The sequence below is a fragment of the Euprymna scolopes genome, chromosome 14 (assembly GCF_053919585.1).
Source record: "Euprymna scolopes isolate OS-2025 chromosome 14, ASM5391958v1, whole genome shotgun sequence".
Lineage (NCBI taxonomy): Eukaryota > Metazoa > Mollusca > Cephalopoda > Sepiida > Sepiolidae > Euprymna > Euprymna scolopes.
The window spans coordinates 69278051-69290018 of NC_136495.1; the positions used below are offsets into that span (position 1 = coordinate 69278051).

Here is an 11968-nt window from a genome sequence, read left to right on the forward strand (position 1 = left end):
CTTCAACGTCCATAACGTGGAATGGCTGACCCACTCAAATAAGACAGACGATGAGGGGAGGTTCTGTCATGACTTTGCCATTGCTTACGACCTCACTCAGACTGTTCACGAGCCCACCACGAGTATACAAGCCTTCTAGACCTTTTTCTCTCTACTTCCCCTGAGCTATGTTTATGTTCCATTCTTTCTCCTTTAGGATCCTCCGACCACTCCGTCGTATCAGTTAAGATAAAAATTAAATGCAATAAGCCCCCAGACGTACCCCTCCACCGTACTGTATACCGATACTCCATGGCTGACTGGGATAGCTTCCGTACATTCATATCTGATCTACCTCTGCATTCCATGTTTAAAAAGGATGCGTCCTCTATAGTAGCAGACCTGACCGAATGGCTAATTGTAGGCATAGACCAATTCATACCATCGAAAAAATTCCAACAAAAACCCAACAGCCAGCCATGGTTCTCCCCAGAATGTGCTGCTGCCATCGCGCACAGAAATCACTTTTTCCATAGCTACCAACGGAATAGATGCACTGAGACTAAAGCTGCTTTCAGGAATACCAGCAACCACTGTAAAAGAGTAATAAAAAATGCAAGAGAGCTATATGCTCAGTCCGTTAAATCCAAAGTAGCCGATCAACGGCTTGGTTCCCACCAGTTTTGGCAAATAGCAAACAGGATCCTGAACAGAAGTGTGAGTTCTATCCCAACTATCATCAATGGACCTGAAGTTATCTCGTCAGCAGCAGACAAGGCCAAACTATTTGCCAAGAACTTTGCAGGTAATTCTACCCTATGCGATGAAGGCCATCAACTCCCCATATTTCCTTTTATAATGCACAACACGCTAGGTAACATACAAATACCTGTGCATGAGGTCACCAAGCTAATCAAGAACCTTGATTCCAGTAAAGCAACTGGCCCTGACGGCATCCCAATGATAGTGTTAAAAAAGCTTCAACCTGAACTTGCTCCCATACTTACGAAACTGTTTAAGCGCTGCCTTAAGGAGAAGTGCTTTCCAACATCGTAATTATAGTGTTAAAAACACTGGAAAACCTCATCAGTATGCCCTGTATTCAAGAATTCAGGTGATAAGTCATCTCCCTCTCAGTACAGACCAATAAGTCTCCTGTGTGTCATGAGTAAGTTACTGGAATCCATATTAAATAGAGAAATAGTCAACCACCTCAGCAAAAATAACCTTCTTAGTGACACGCAATATGGTTTCCGTTCTGCCAGATCTACCGCAGATGTGCTAACGGTTATATCTCATGGGATTAGTGAATCTCTTGACAAAGGCTTCCTTTCCAGGGCAATTGCTCTTGACATATCAAAGGCCTTCGATAAAGTATGGCATAAAGGCCTACTTCACAAGATTTCCAGCTACAGTATCACAGGTAATGTTCTCTCAATCATTAAATCATTTCTCTCCGATAGGCTCATAAGAGTAGTGGTTGATGGTCAGAAATCAGAGGCCCACAGTATTAATGCTGGAGTCCCTCAGGGGTCAATCCTGGGTCCAACTCTTTTCCTGATCTACATGCATGATCTCCCTAAACACATACTTAAATCATTCGTTGACATCTATGCTAATGACACAACTATCTACGGCAACACATCAAAGGCTGTAAATGACAAAATTCTCTCTGATTCTCTCTCTTCTGATCTCGAGCACGTGGTTCAGTGGGGGAAGAAGTGGCTAGTTACCTTTAATGCATATAAAACCAAGCTCCTATCTTTACATTATCAACGCTCTGATCCCTATCTTGCATCAATTGAAATGGATGGCTCTCGTCTAGGAGAAGCCCCATGTTTTGACAAGCTACTGGGCTTGACCCTTACTCCTGATCTGAAATGGAACACATACATCAAGTCTGTTGACAAGGTCACTGGAAAGATGGTGGGATCCTTCTACCGCTCCAGAAGATATCTCACTACTGACGCAATTCTCTATCTATATAAAAGCCAAGTACGCCCAAGGATGGAATACTGCTGCCATATCTGGGCAGGAGCTGCTAAAAACAGCCTATTCTGCCTTGACAGAGTACAAAATAGACTTTGTGGCTTAGTGGGGGATGCCCTGTTCTCTACCCTGCAACCTCTCTCCCACAGAAGAGACGTTGCGAGCCTGTCTTTGTTTTACCATAGCAGATGCTCGTCTGAGCTCCAATCTCTCGCCCCCCCTCGCAAATCCTTTACGAAAAACACCAGACTAGCTGAAACCACTGTTAAAAATTTTCCCCACTCTTTATCTGCGCCTAAACCAAAACGTAGATTCCATGAACAAAGCTTCTTTCTTAGAACCGCACGCCTGTGGAACTCTGTTCCGTCAGCATGCTTCCCACCTGACTACAACCTGGATGTCTTCAAGTCCAACGTAAACAAATTCCTGATGATCCGCCCCCTTAAGTAGACATTTTTATTAAACCCCCACACTAACGTACTGTACATACAATAACCATAAACCTGAGTGGCTTCCGGGCCTTGATAAGAGGTGATCACCTTGTAAAAAAAAAAAAGAAAATATCTAATTGTCTATGACAACACTTTGAAAAACATTGGTGATCAGAATTTAACTGATACTTTTATTCCTGATTATGAACATGTTGTGCAATGAGGGAAGATGGGTTGTTACTATCAAGTCTTCTAAAAACAATCTTCTCTCCTTTCACTACTAATGCTTAGATACATTATTTTTGGTTTCATTTAAATTAAATAGATCTTTGCTGCTTTTATAAACTTTCAATGACTGAATTCAAGACCAGCTCTGAAATGGAAGAGCTATATCCGAACTATAACAATTTTACAATAAACATAAAAAATCTAACACTCTTCATGAAAACAAAAATTCTAACACTCAATGAACAGAAAATATAACATTCTTCATGAAAATAAAAAATTCAGATTGCGTGGCAATCAATAAAAATACCATAATTCGTTTTACTCTGACTTGATCACTAATTGATGGAACCAAGCAAAACTGAAGAGACTGGATACATTTCATATGGCAAAGTATTTGAGGTTTTTACCAAATTCTGACAAATTAATTCACATTAAATTCAAATTAACTGTTGAAAACAAGAAAATAACGAGGCAGTAAAAAGTTGAAAGACTTTATTAAACAGATACAAGAAACATTTGATGCTCACTTATATAAAACGTGTTATTTAAGATAAAAGTTGATTAAAAATTTCCTCTACTTCATCACTCTTAAAATCAGGTCATAGGATGACATCGTCTATGTAAACCCAGGCACTCTAATGTCTTCTCTTGAAAAGGAAAAAAAAAAGAATTTCATGAGGAAACAGACCACAACTTCAAGTGAGACATCAATAAATGACACCGACTTGCCATCAGAACAGCAAAAAAGCAATGCACATCCAGGTTAAAATCCTCTAATACATAATTACTATGAATCTGAGGTGCACTATTTGATAAGCTCAATCTTCTTATGGCAATCCATAATAGAAACATTAAATTTGCAAGATCCTGAAACGGCAGTACTTCACATTTTATATAACTTCCTTGGTTGTATGGCTGATACATTTGAAGAATTATGTACACAACATAAAGTGCATTTGTTTAGATAAAGATTTTATCTATTTCACAAGACATTAAATATTTAGCTTCTAATTGATGGACATTATCATTTGGTACATCATGTTTGGATCTGTCAAATTTATTAGTTCGTTAAATGACTTGAGACAAAATATACAAAAAAAATATATAAACTAACAGTAATAATAATCCTATGTCTGAAGGTGGTTGCCAGTCTGATAAGGGTAAGTTTTAAAAATATTTTATAAGTTCATAAACAGAAACCACCAATAATATTGTTGACAACCATTTTTGATTGATGGATTTGGCTAAGTGAAAATAAAACAAATAGTGAAATAAAATTTAGTTTTAGAAATTTAAAATTATATAGGTCAATAGAAAATTAAATTTGAATGCATTTGTAGTTATTTATTATATAATCTGCTTAATTTAAATTCTCAGTTGTTAACTGTACTGCAAGAATACCTAGCTAATTTTTAATAAAAGTTATTTATAGTTAATTTTTTTTATCATAAATCTATTTCATCGACAAACTAATGAACAATAGTAAAAGTGATTTATCCCACACACTTTATCTCTGTGTCTTTTTTACACTTCATTCATATAAGAATTTTTTCCCCCATTTACTTGTCATCATTTTGCTACTTTCAGAAAAAGCAATCCTTGTCACAATAACAAACTTTTTAAAATAAAATCGTAAGAAAATTAAATTCTTATTTTTACTTGAATTTACTTTAACAAACAGAATGAATAGAAAATTTGTTTATTCATGAGATACTGTTTAGAAAATGGTAAAAGAAATTCAATTATTATTTGCTTTTATTTTCAATCTGATTTTGAATTACTGTTTATTTGAATAGATGTGAGTGATAAAATACACAATGGCGATTGAAAGAGCAGGTTCACAGAAAATTAAAAAGAAAGAAAAAGTAGTGAAATGGTTTTTAAATATTGAGCATCTCTTTTCTTTGATTGGAGGTAAAATGATTATGTTATTTATCTCAATGTTTTACTATTTTAATGAGAAAATATGAAAAATACACCATGTTACATTCATATGATGAAAACTTTAGAGGAGGCTCATCTTAACATGGCAGCTTGCCAATCTGACCCAATATAATTGAATTTAAGATACATATATATGCTGATGATACAAGACTGTATTCTAGACATGACATTACTTGAACACACATATCATAGGCAATTGCTGAATATTTATAAGATGACCCCCGGTCAGTAGTAGAATAGGTCCAAACATGGATGGTTAGATTTAAGCTCCTTTCATTTAATAATTATAATTTTTCGTGCTATTGTAGCAGATGATAATCAGTTAAATCATCGCATCCATCCAAAAAATGAGATTTTACATCACCTTCCTTCCAAGCTAAATTCCTTCCATAGAATTTTGCTTCTACCATTTTTTCCTTTTTAGACTTTGTCCAAAAAATTTAGTCCTTTTCCTTTCACTTCTCTTCACCATTTGTGTTTGCCGATTTTTTACTTTTGGGGAGTGACTGGATTTCTGAGTTACTGGTACTTCCTTGTTTGGAGGTTGTATATGGAAAGTGTCATATAACACTTCCATTGGTAACTCTTGGTTTCTGACTGTTTCTATGTACAGTTGGTTAATATATTTTTTGTGGAAAAAAGTCTGCCCTTTTATAATGTAAACCATTCTCCCAATTCTTCTTGAGATTATGCCTTCTTCCCAAAAACTCTTCTCTGCCTGATAATTTTTGAAGAAAACTTTATCCCCGTCCTTGTAAGTCTTGTACCTTGATGCGATGCCTCCATTAAGTCTCGAAAGACAAATGATATCCTCTGTAGGGGCAGTTGCACATGTAATTGTGAGGCAAGGGTTGCGCAATTCTCCAACCACACTTCTCCTGACTCGGCACTGTTTGAGTCCAGTGGCAAGGAAAAGTCCAGGCCGACTGGAAACAATGCCGAGATAAGCAGAGAGCACATACATTTTATATTAGGTGATTATATGTGAACACAATGAACTTTCAGGAGAGGGAACAAAAGCAGTTAATTAAGAATTTAGGGTGTGGGATCTCTTTTAAACATAAATTTAACATAAAATGACCATTCATTTTTTTCTCAATCATGTTAGTGGTATGGTTAAAGGAATGTTTGGGAACTGTTGCTACTCAGGCTCAGGATCAATGATCAAGTTAATGGAGATTTAGTATTATTGTGGATTAAACCCTCAGATAAAGCATAAGATTTTACTTTTTTTAGGCAATTATATGTAAACATCTTGAAAATTTTAGCAGAAAAAATACGAAAACAAAAAAAAAACGCCAATTATTTTAGCACTTAAAGTCTCATAAAAAATGTAACATAAAATTATTCTCTGCTTCAGCAATTAATCAAATTCCAATCATTCTAGCCATTTAACACAGTTAACCTCTAGAAACTGGTTGTTATGGGAAATAAATCCTGTTAATAAAAATTTAATTAATAACTCTAAAAAATTGGAAATGATGGATCATTTTATGTTGAATTTATATACGAAACTAATCCCTTATTCTAAATAATTGTTTTTGTTTCTTTTTCTACTAAGTTTTTAAGGGTATTCACACATAATCGCCTCAATGTAGAATGTGAATTTTTGTGTGTGTGTGGGAGCAAAGTGATTAGATTGCTAGTATTAATCTATAAAATTTGATCCCCCCTCCCCCCCAAAAAACACACACAATTTGTCTGTTTAATGATAAGAAATTCTGGTAATGTACCCTGAAATTTCATTGGCTTAGATAATTGTTCAGAATAGGTGATCATTTACATTTATATGCAAAATTGATTCTCCACTTTAAATTACAAAATAATTATTTGTATTTTTCAGCAATTCAGAAGTATGGGTGACCTTAAATATGGCCGTATTGGTGTCAAGTGAAAACCTTGATTTGAAGAAAACAATGGCCCGGTTATTAAACTGGACTCTCGATTTTATTGTAAAACAAATAAACAAATTTTCATGAAAGAAAATGTGAAACTTTTGTATACAATTTTTTTTTCTTACATATATTGTACAAAAACAAGCAATCATTTTTTTTTAATAGAATACAATGTTTTTTTGATGGTTTGAATCTGTTTTAGTATTATAAAAATATATTATTTTATTAAATATTCATTGATTTCTTTATATTAATTAGAAAAACCGAATAAGATGTTGTTTTTTATATTATTATTGTTTTTATTTTATTTGAAAAATACAATAGAATGGTTTTTTAATTGTTTGAATCTGTTTTAGTATTATAAAAATATATTACTTTATTAATTGATTTATTTATATTAATTAGAAAAACTGAATAAGATGTTGTTTTTTTTGTATTATTATTGTTTTTATTTGATTTGAAAAATACAATAGAATGTTTTTTCAATGGTTTGAATCGGTTTTAGTACTATAAAAATATATTATTTTATTAAATATTAATTGATTCTGAGCGATGCAAGAAACTAGTTTAGAAAACTTGAGTTAACTGCCCTAAAATCCTAGAATAACTCGGTAATGGGAGATCATTTTACATTAAATTTTAATTCGAAAAAGATTCTCCACACTAAAATTCTACCAAATTTGTCACGTTATCATCTTAGTAATGTAGAATTTATTTTGATGGAGGATTTGAGCGAAGGGTATTATTGGGTAATTTACTTATTTTATTTTGTGTATGTGAACATTTTGTTTCATTGGAATATTTTTTGTGTGTGAACATTTCTTTTTTATTGAAATATTTTTAAGCAAAAATACTTTTTCTTTAAATAAAATAAAACAACCTAAACATGGCTGTCGGCGAATTAAAAACAGGAAGTACAGTTTCCTAATCAGAACAAATCTACATCAGTAAGCGATTTTTAACTGGCATCTGTATGGGTCGCCCATAGTTCTGAATCACCATTTATTCTAAAGTTTTTCAGGCTGTTCATATGTAATCGCCTAAAAAAGTGTATTCAAAGTTATTTAAGTAGGGCAATGATCATCCGCAAATTTAATATTTTCAAATATTATTTTTTAAAGTCCTCTAATACTTTCAAAGAAGATGTCGCTATTTTTTTTTTTTTCGAATCTGGTCGGAAAAAGTGAATTTTTTAGATTAAATAAAGAGCAATAAAAACTACTTGAAAACCAAAATAAATGCGGCAGGTAGGTATAAAATTAACTTTTATTTGCTATGGTAACATTTATTTCTTGTATATATTTATTTTTCGTATAGTTGTTTGTTATCATCTCTGCTAAATACTAGGTATGGGCAAAAATGGGTGGACAAAAATAGGGGGGGGCCTAGTTTTGAAAGCCGATTTATCATAATTTTTTTGTAGGTTTCCGACTACTTTTTGATTGTATTTGAAAAATTAAAGACTAAAGTTAATTTCCAAATCAAAAAAATATTTGTACACGTGAAAAAAATAAGTTATGAAAAATGTTTTCACGGCGAGCTACTCAATTCAAGTAAATTTTAAATTTAAATAAATTCATTGTAAAAATCCTTTAAAAGATAAATATTAGTTTTCTGGGTCTATTTCAAAGATAATTAGTAAAGTCCTAAGATATTGAATTAAATTTAAAAAAAAAACACCTTGTTTGTACAAAACATGCATTAATTAGTCCCAAAACTGAGTGATTTTGCCGTTCGCAAAATGCAACAAACTAAAATTTTGTATATATGAAGGCCCAAAATTTGAGGCACTCGAAAGACTGAACATGATGTGATGTAATTAAAAGGGAGGAAGGAGTGTGATATTTTTCTTTTTTTTCCCCCAGACATGCATCCATACATTCCTATTCTGAACGTTTGTATAAAGTTTTCCATTTTTTAATTTAATTATTTTTCTATGTTCCTGTTTTTAAATTAATTATTTTTTTAATTATTGTTCAATATTATATAAAAAATATGTTACACCGAAAGTTTCACATTCTTGCAAGCAAGGAAATTATTTAAATCTTGCATATAAAAATTATATGAAACCTGTAATTAAAAAAAAATGTAGAAATACTTTTTGCAATTATAATTTTTTTGTGTGAAAATATTAAAGTAACAATGTTTGATTTAATGGTAATATTGGTAGTTCGAGAAATTCATTTTTCTTTGAGTTATATCGAATTCATTAATATGGATTTTGGGGCTTTTTTCGTAATGTCCATGTAAAAATTATTTTATTGTATTTTTATTGTAACAAATTACAATACTTTATTTACATAAAAAAGGCAAAAATAAATTCTTGCATTTTTTATTTACTACTGAAAACCATAACTTTAGAAAAATTATTTTTTGTTTCAACAAAATAATACATTTCCACAAAGATTTACATAAAAATAATCAGTTCATTATATTCTGCGATTGTTATTTGATAAATACTAGGAATTTCATTAAAATTGGTTAATTTCCTGATTTTTGGTGATTTTTTAAGTAAAGAGAGGGGTCAAAATGTTTATACATTTTGAGCATCGGCATTCATTTTGCCCGTACCAACTAAATACCTTGTAACCCGGATCCCTGAGATGTCTCTTATATCTGGGTTACACTGTATATCACTAAGAAGGAGAATTTCCATTTTGGCTATATCTGCCCCCAGTGCCCCCGCCCCCGTCCCTAAGTGTGGCTTTAGTTTTCAATCTGTTTATATGGGGCTTTTTCGCTGGGAAAATCTGACGTCATGTTTTATATTGGCACTCCGCGGATATTTGTCAAGTTAATTTCTTCTTTTTAAGCGATTTATGTTTTACCTTTTATTTTCAGACGCATATGCATGCTTTTCTTTTCTTTTTTAAGACGAACTTCTTAACGACCGTTTATCAAATAAATGTCTTTTTAATACTTTAAATTTCCGAATGCCTCATCTACTTTAACGAACGAAATGAATTAAAATGTGTCAGTTCATAAGAAATTATTTAAAAAATCGTAAAATAATTTCAATTATTACTTACTTTTTGCCATTTGCTTTCGAATTAATATTGATTTGAACGTAAGTGATCAAATACAAGATGGTGACCGGCACGGCTGGTCCGCAGAAAATTGTAGAAAAAAAAAAAAAAAAGGGACGAGTCAGCAACATTACCTCTGATTTCAAAGAAAATTTGGTGCTTGTTAAATCAATTTTTGGAAAATATATCGTTTTAAGCAAAAACAATATTACGTAAGTAATTGGGCCCTCTTGCAGTTTAAGGAAACAAAAATATCAGGAAGAAAATGGAACATAAGTCGTGCTACACCGGTTACTACCGGTGTAACACGACCTATGTTCCATTTCCACTTGATTGGCTCGTGAAATTGACGTTATTTTATAGATAAATGAAATATTGAAATTGACAATATTAGAAAACAGATTTTTTTAAATGATTTTTAATTAAATACAGGAATTAAAAAAAAAAAAAAGAAGATTTTAAGCAGTTTAGATTTTTTAAAATCACTTCCGCGTAGAAACAATAAAAAGAAACGATATTGAAATTGACAATAGTAGAACACAGATTTTTTTTTACAAAACTGGTTCAGTTCACTATAAATAGGCAATCAAATTGTATTACTTATAACTATTCAAAATGTTTTACAATAATTATTTTATTTCTATTATTTTTCTATACTAATATTTTAATTATTAAATACTTAGTAATTAAGTTCTTTTACAATAATTTCAATTTTTAAATAACTATTAATATTTTATAGTAATAACTGGAGATCTAATTATTTTTTGTAATGTTAAAATAAAGTAAAATAGTTCACTATATATTTATCGAATTGTGTTACTTTAATATGACTTTATCCTTTTAAACGTTCTTTCTGCAAGAAAGAGAGAGACTGTTTCCTCCGTGGTGGCGTTACTGTCTGGTTATGGAAGCACAAAATGTATATAATGGCACCCTTGAAATAAAAATAAATGTTTTTGTTATATTTTAATTTTACACATGTTTTTTTTTTTTTCAAACATATTTAAGTTTTATTTTTTTTTCAAACATATTTACGTTTTTTTGTTTGTTTTTGCAAACATATTTAAGTTTTATTTTTTGCAAACATATTTAAGTTTTATTTTTGAGTGGGCTCTTTCTTTGATCACGCGCATATATATATATATATATATATATATATATATATATATATATATATATATATATATATATATATATATACTCGCGGGAAAGATAAAATAAGTGCAGAAAAAATTAAGAAAAAAGGGGGGGGTCCATAACAAATAGAGAAAAGAAAAAAAAAACATTTTTTTTATTATAAGAGCGGAAAAAATACTCGCGGAAAAAAGATTGTACCCATAAACATGTCTAAAAGAAAAATATAGCAAAAACATTTAGTTTATGCTTGCAAAAAAAAACAAACAAACAAAAAAACGTAAAAACAAAAAAAGGTAATGTTTGAAAATAAACAAGCAACAAAACGTAAATGTTTGGGAAAATACAACTTAAATGTGTTTGCAAAAAAAAAAAAAAAAATGTTTAAAATTAAAATATAACAAAAATATTTATTTTTATTTCAAGGGTGCCATTATATCATTATATACATTTTGTGCTTCCGTAACTGAGTGAACAGTAACAGACATTAACGCCACCTATAGTCAACCGGAGGAAACAGGCTCTCTCTTTCTTCCAGATTGCCTTATTTTTATACTAATAATTATTAAATACTTAGTAATTAAATTCTTTTACAATAATTTCAATTTTTAAATTCTATCAATATTTTATAGTAATGACGTCATTTTCACTGTCCAATCAAGTGACATTCTTATTACCGGTGTAACACGACTTATGCCCCATTTTCTTCCTCATATTTTTGTTTCCTTAAACTGCAAGAGGGCCAAAATACTTTAGTTTTAACACTTTGTGTGCTATTACGAAACAAAAATAAAAGAAAGAAAACACTTACGTATTATCAAAGAAAGCAATTATTTTATTTAGAAAAATTAATTTAGTTTAAACAATTCTTGTGTTATTACGAAAGAACAAAAAAGAAAACACTGTACTTATGTATCTTTAGTACCACGCTGAAATAATAACGTTATTATTTCGAAAGCCATTCTTGGGACGGGGAGGGTATCGTTTTATAGTCATTTCAGGCGCACTTGTGCAGGATGCAAACGGCGGCTATTGTTAAGGGGTGATAACTCCAACTTCTTCTTGGTCAAAGTTGTACAAATAGCCTCGAACCCTATTATCATTAAAAGGGACATGTTGGGTCGACACCAGTGTTGCCAACAGAGATTTTCAAAACCCGCTAGATTATGGGATATAAAATCTCCAGAAAATCGCTAGATTTTTTTACTTTTTGTAACCGAGATTTTGAAAACCCGCTAGATTAACAAAAAAAAAAAAAAAAAAAATCTCCAAAAAATCAAAAAAAAAAAAAAAAAAAAAAGAAACACTAGATTTTAACGTTGTATGTACCTTATATATAAAT

General features: G+C 31.2%; 1 long non-coding RNA gene across 1 annotated transcript in view; it reads right to left on the reverse strand.

Moving 5' to 3' along the window:
* Positions 1-9801, reverse strand: part of LOC145293062 (uncharacterized) — a 21004-nt gene extending 11203 nt beyond the window's left edge. The window contains exon 1 of the long non-coding RNA XR_013869650.1: positions 9496-9801. This is a non-coding gene — a long non-coding RNA (uncharacterized LOC145293062). The remainder of the gene's footprint in view (positions 1-9495) is intronic.
* Positions 9802-11968: the final 2167 nt, after the last annotated feature.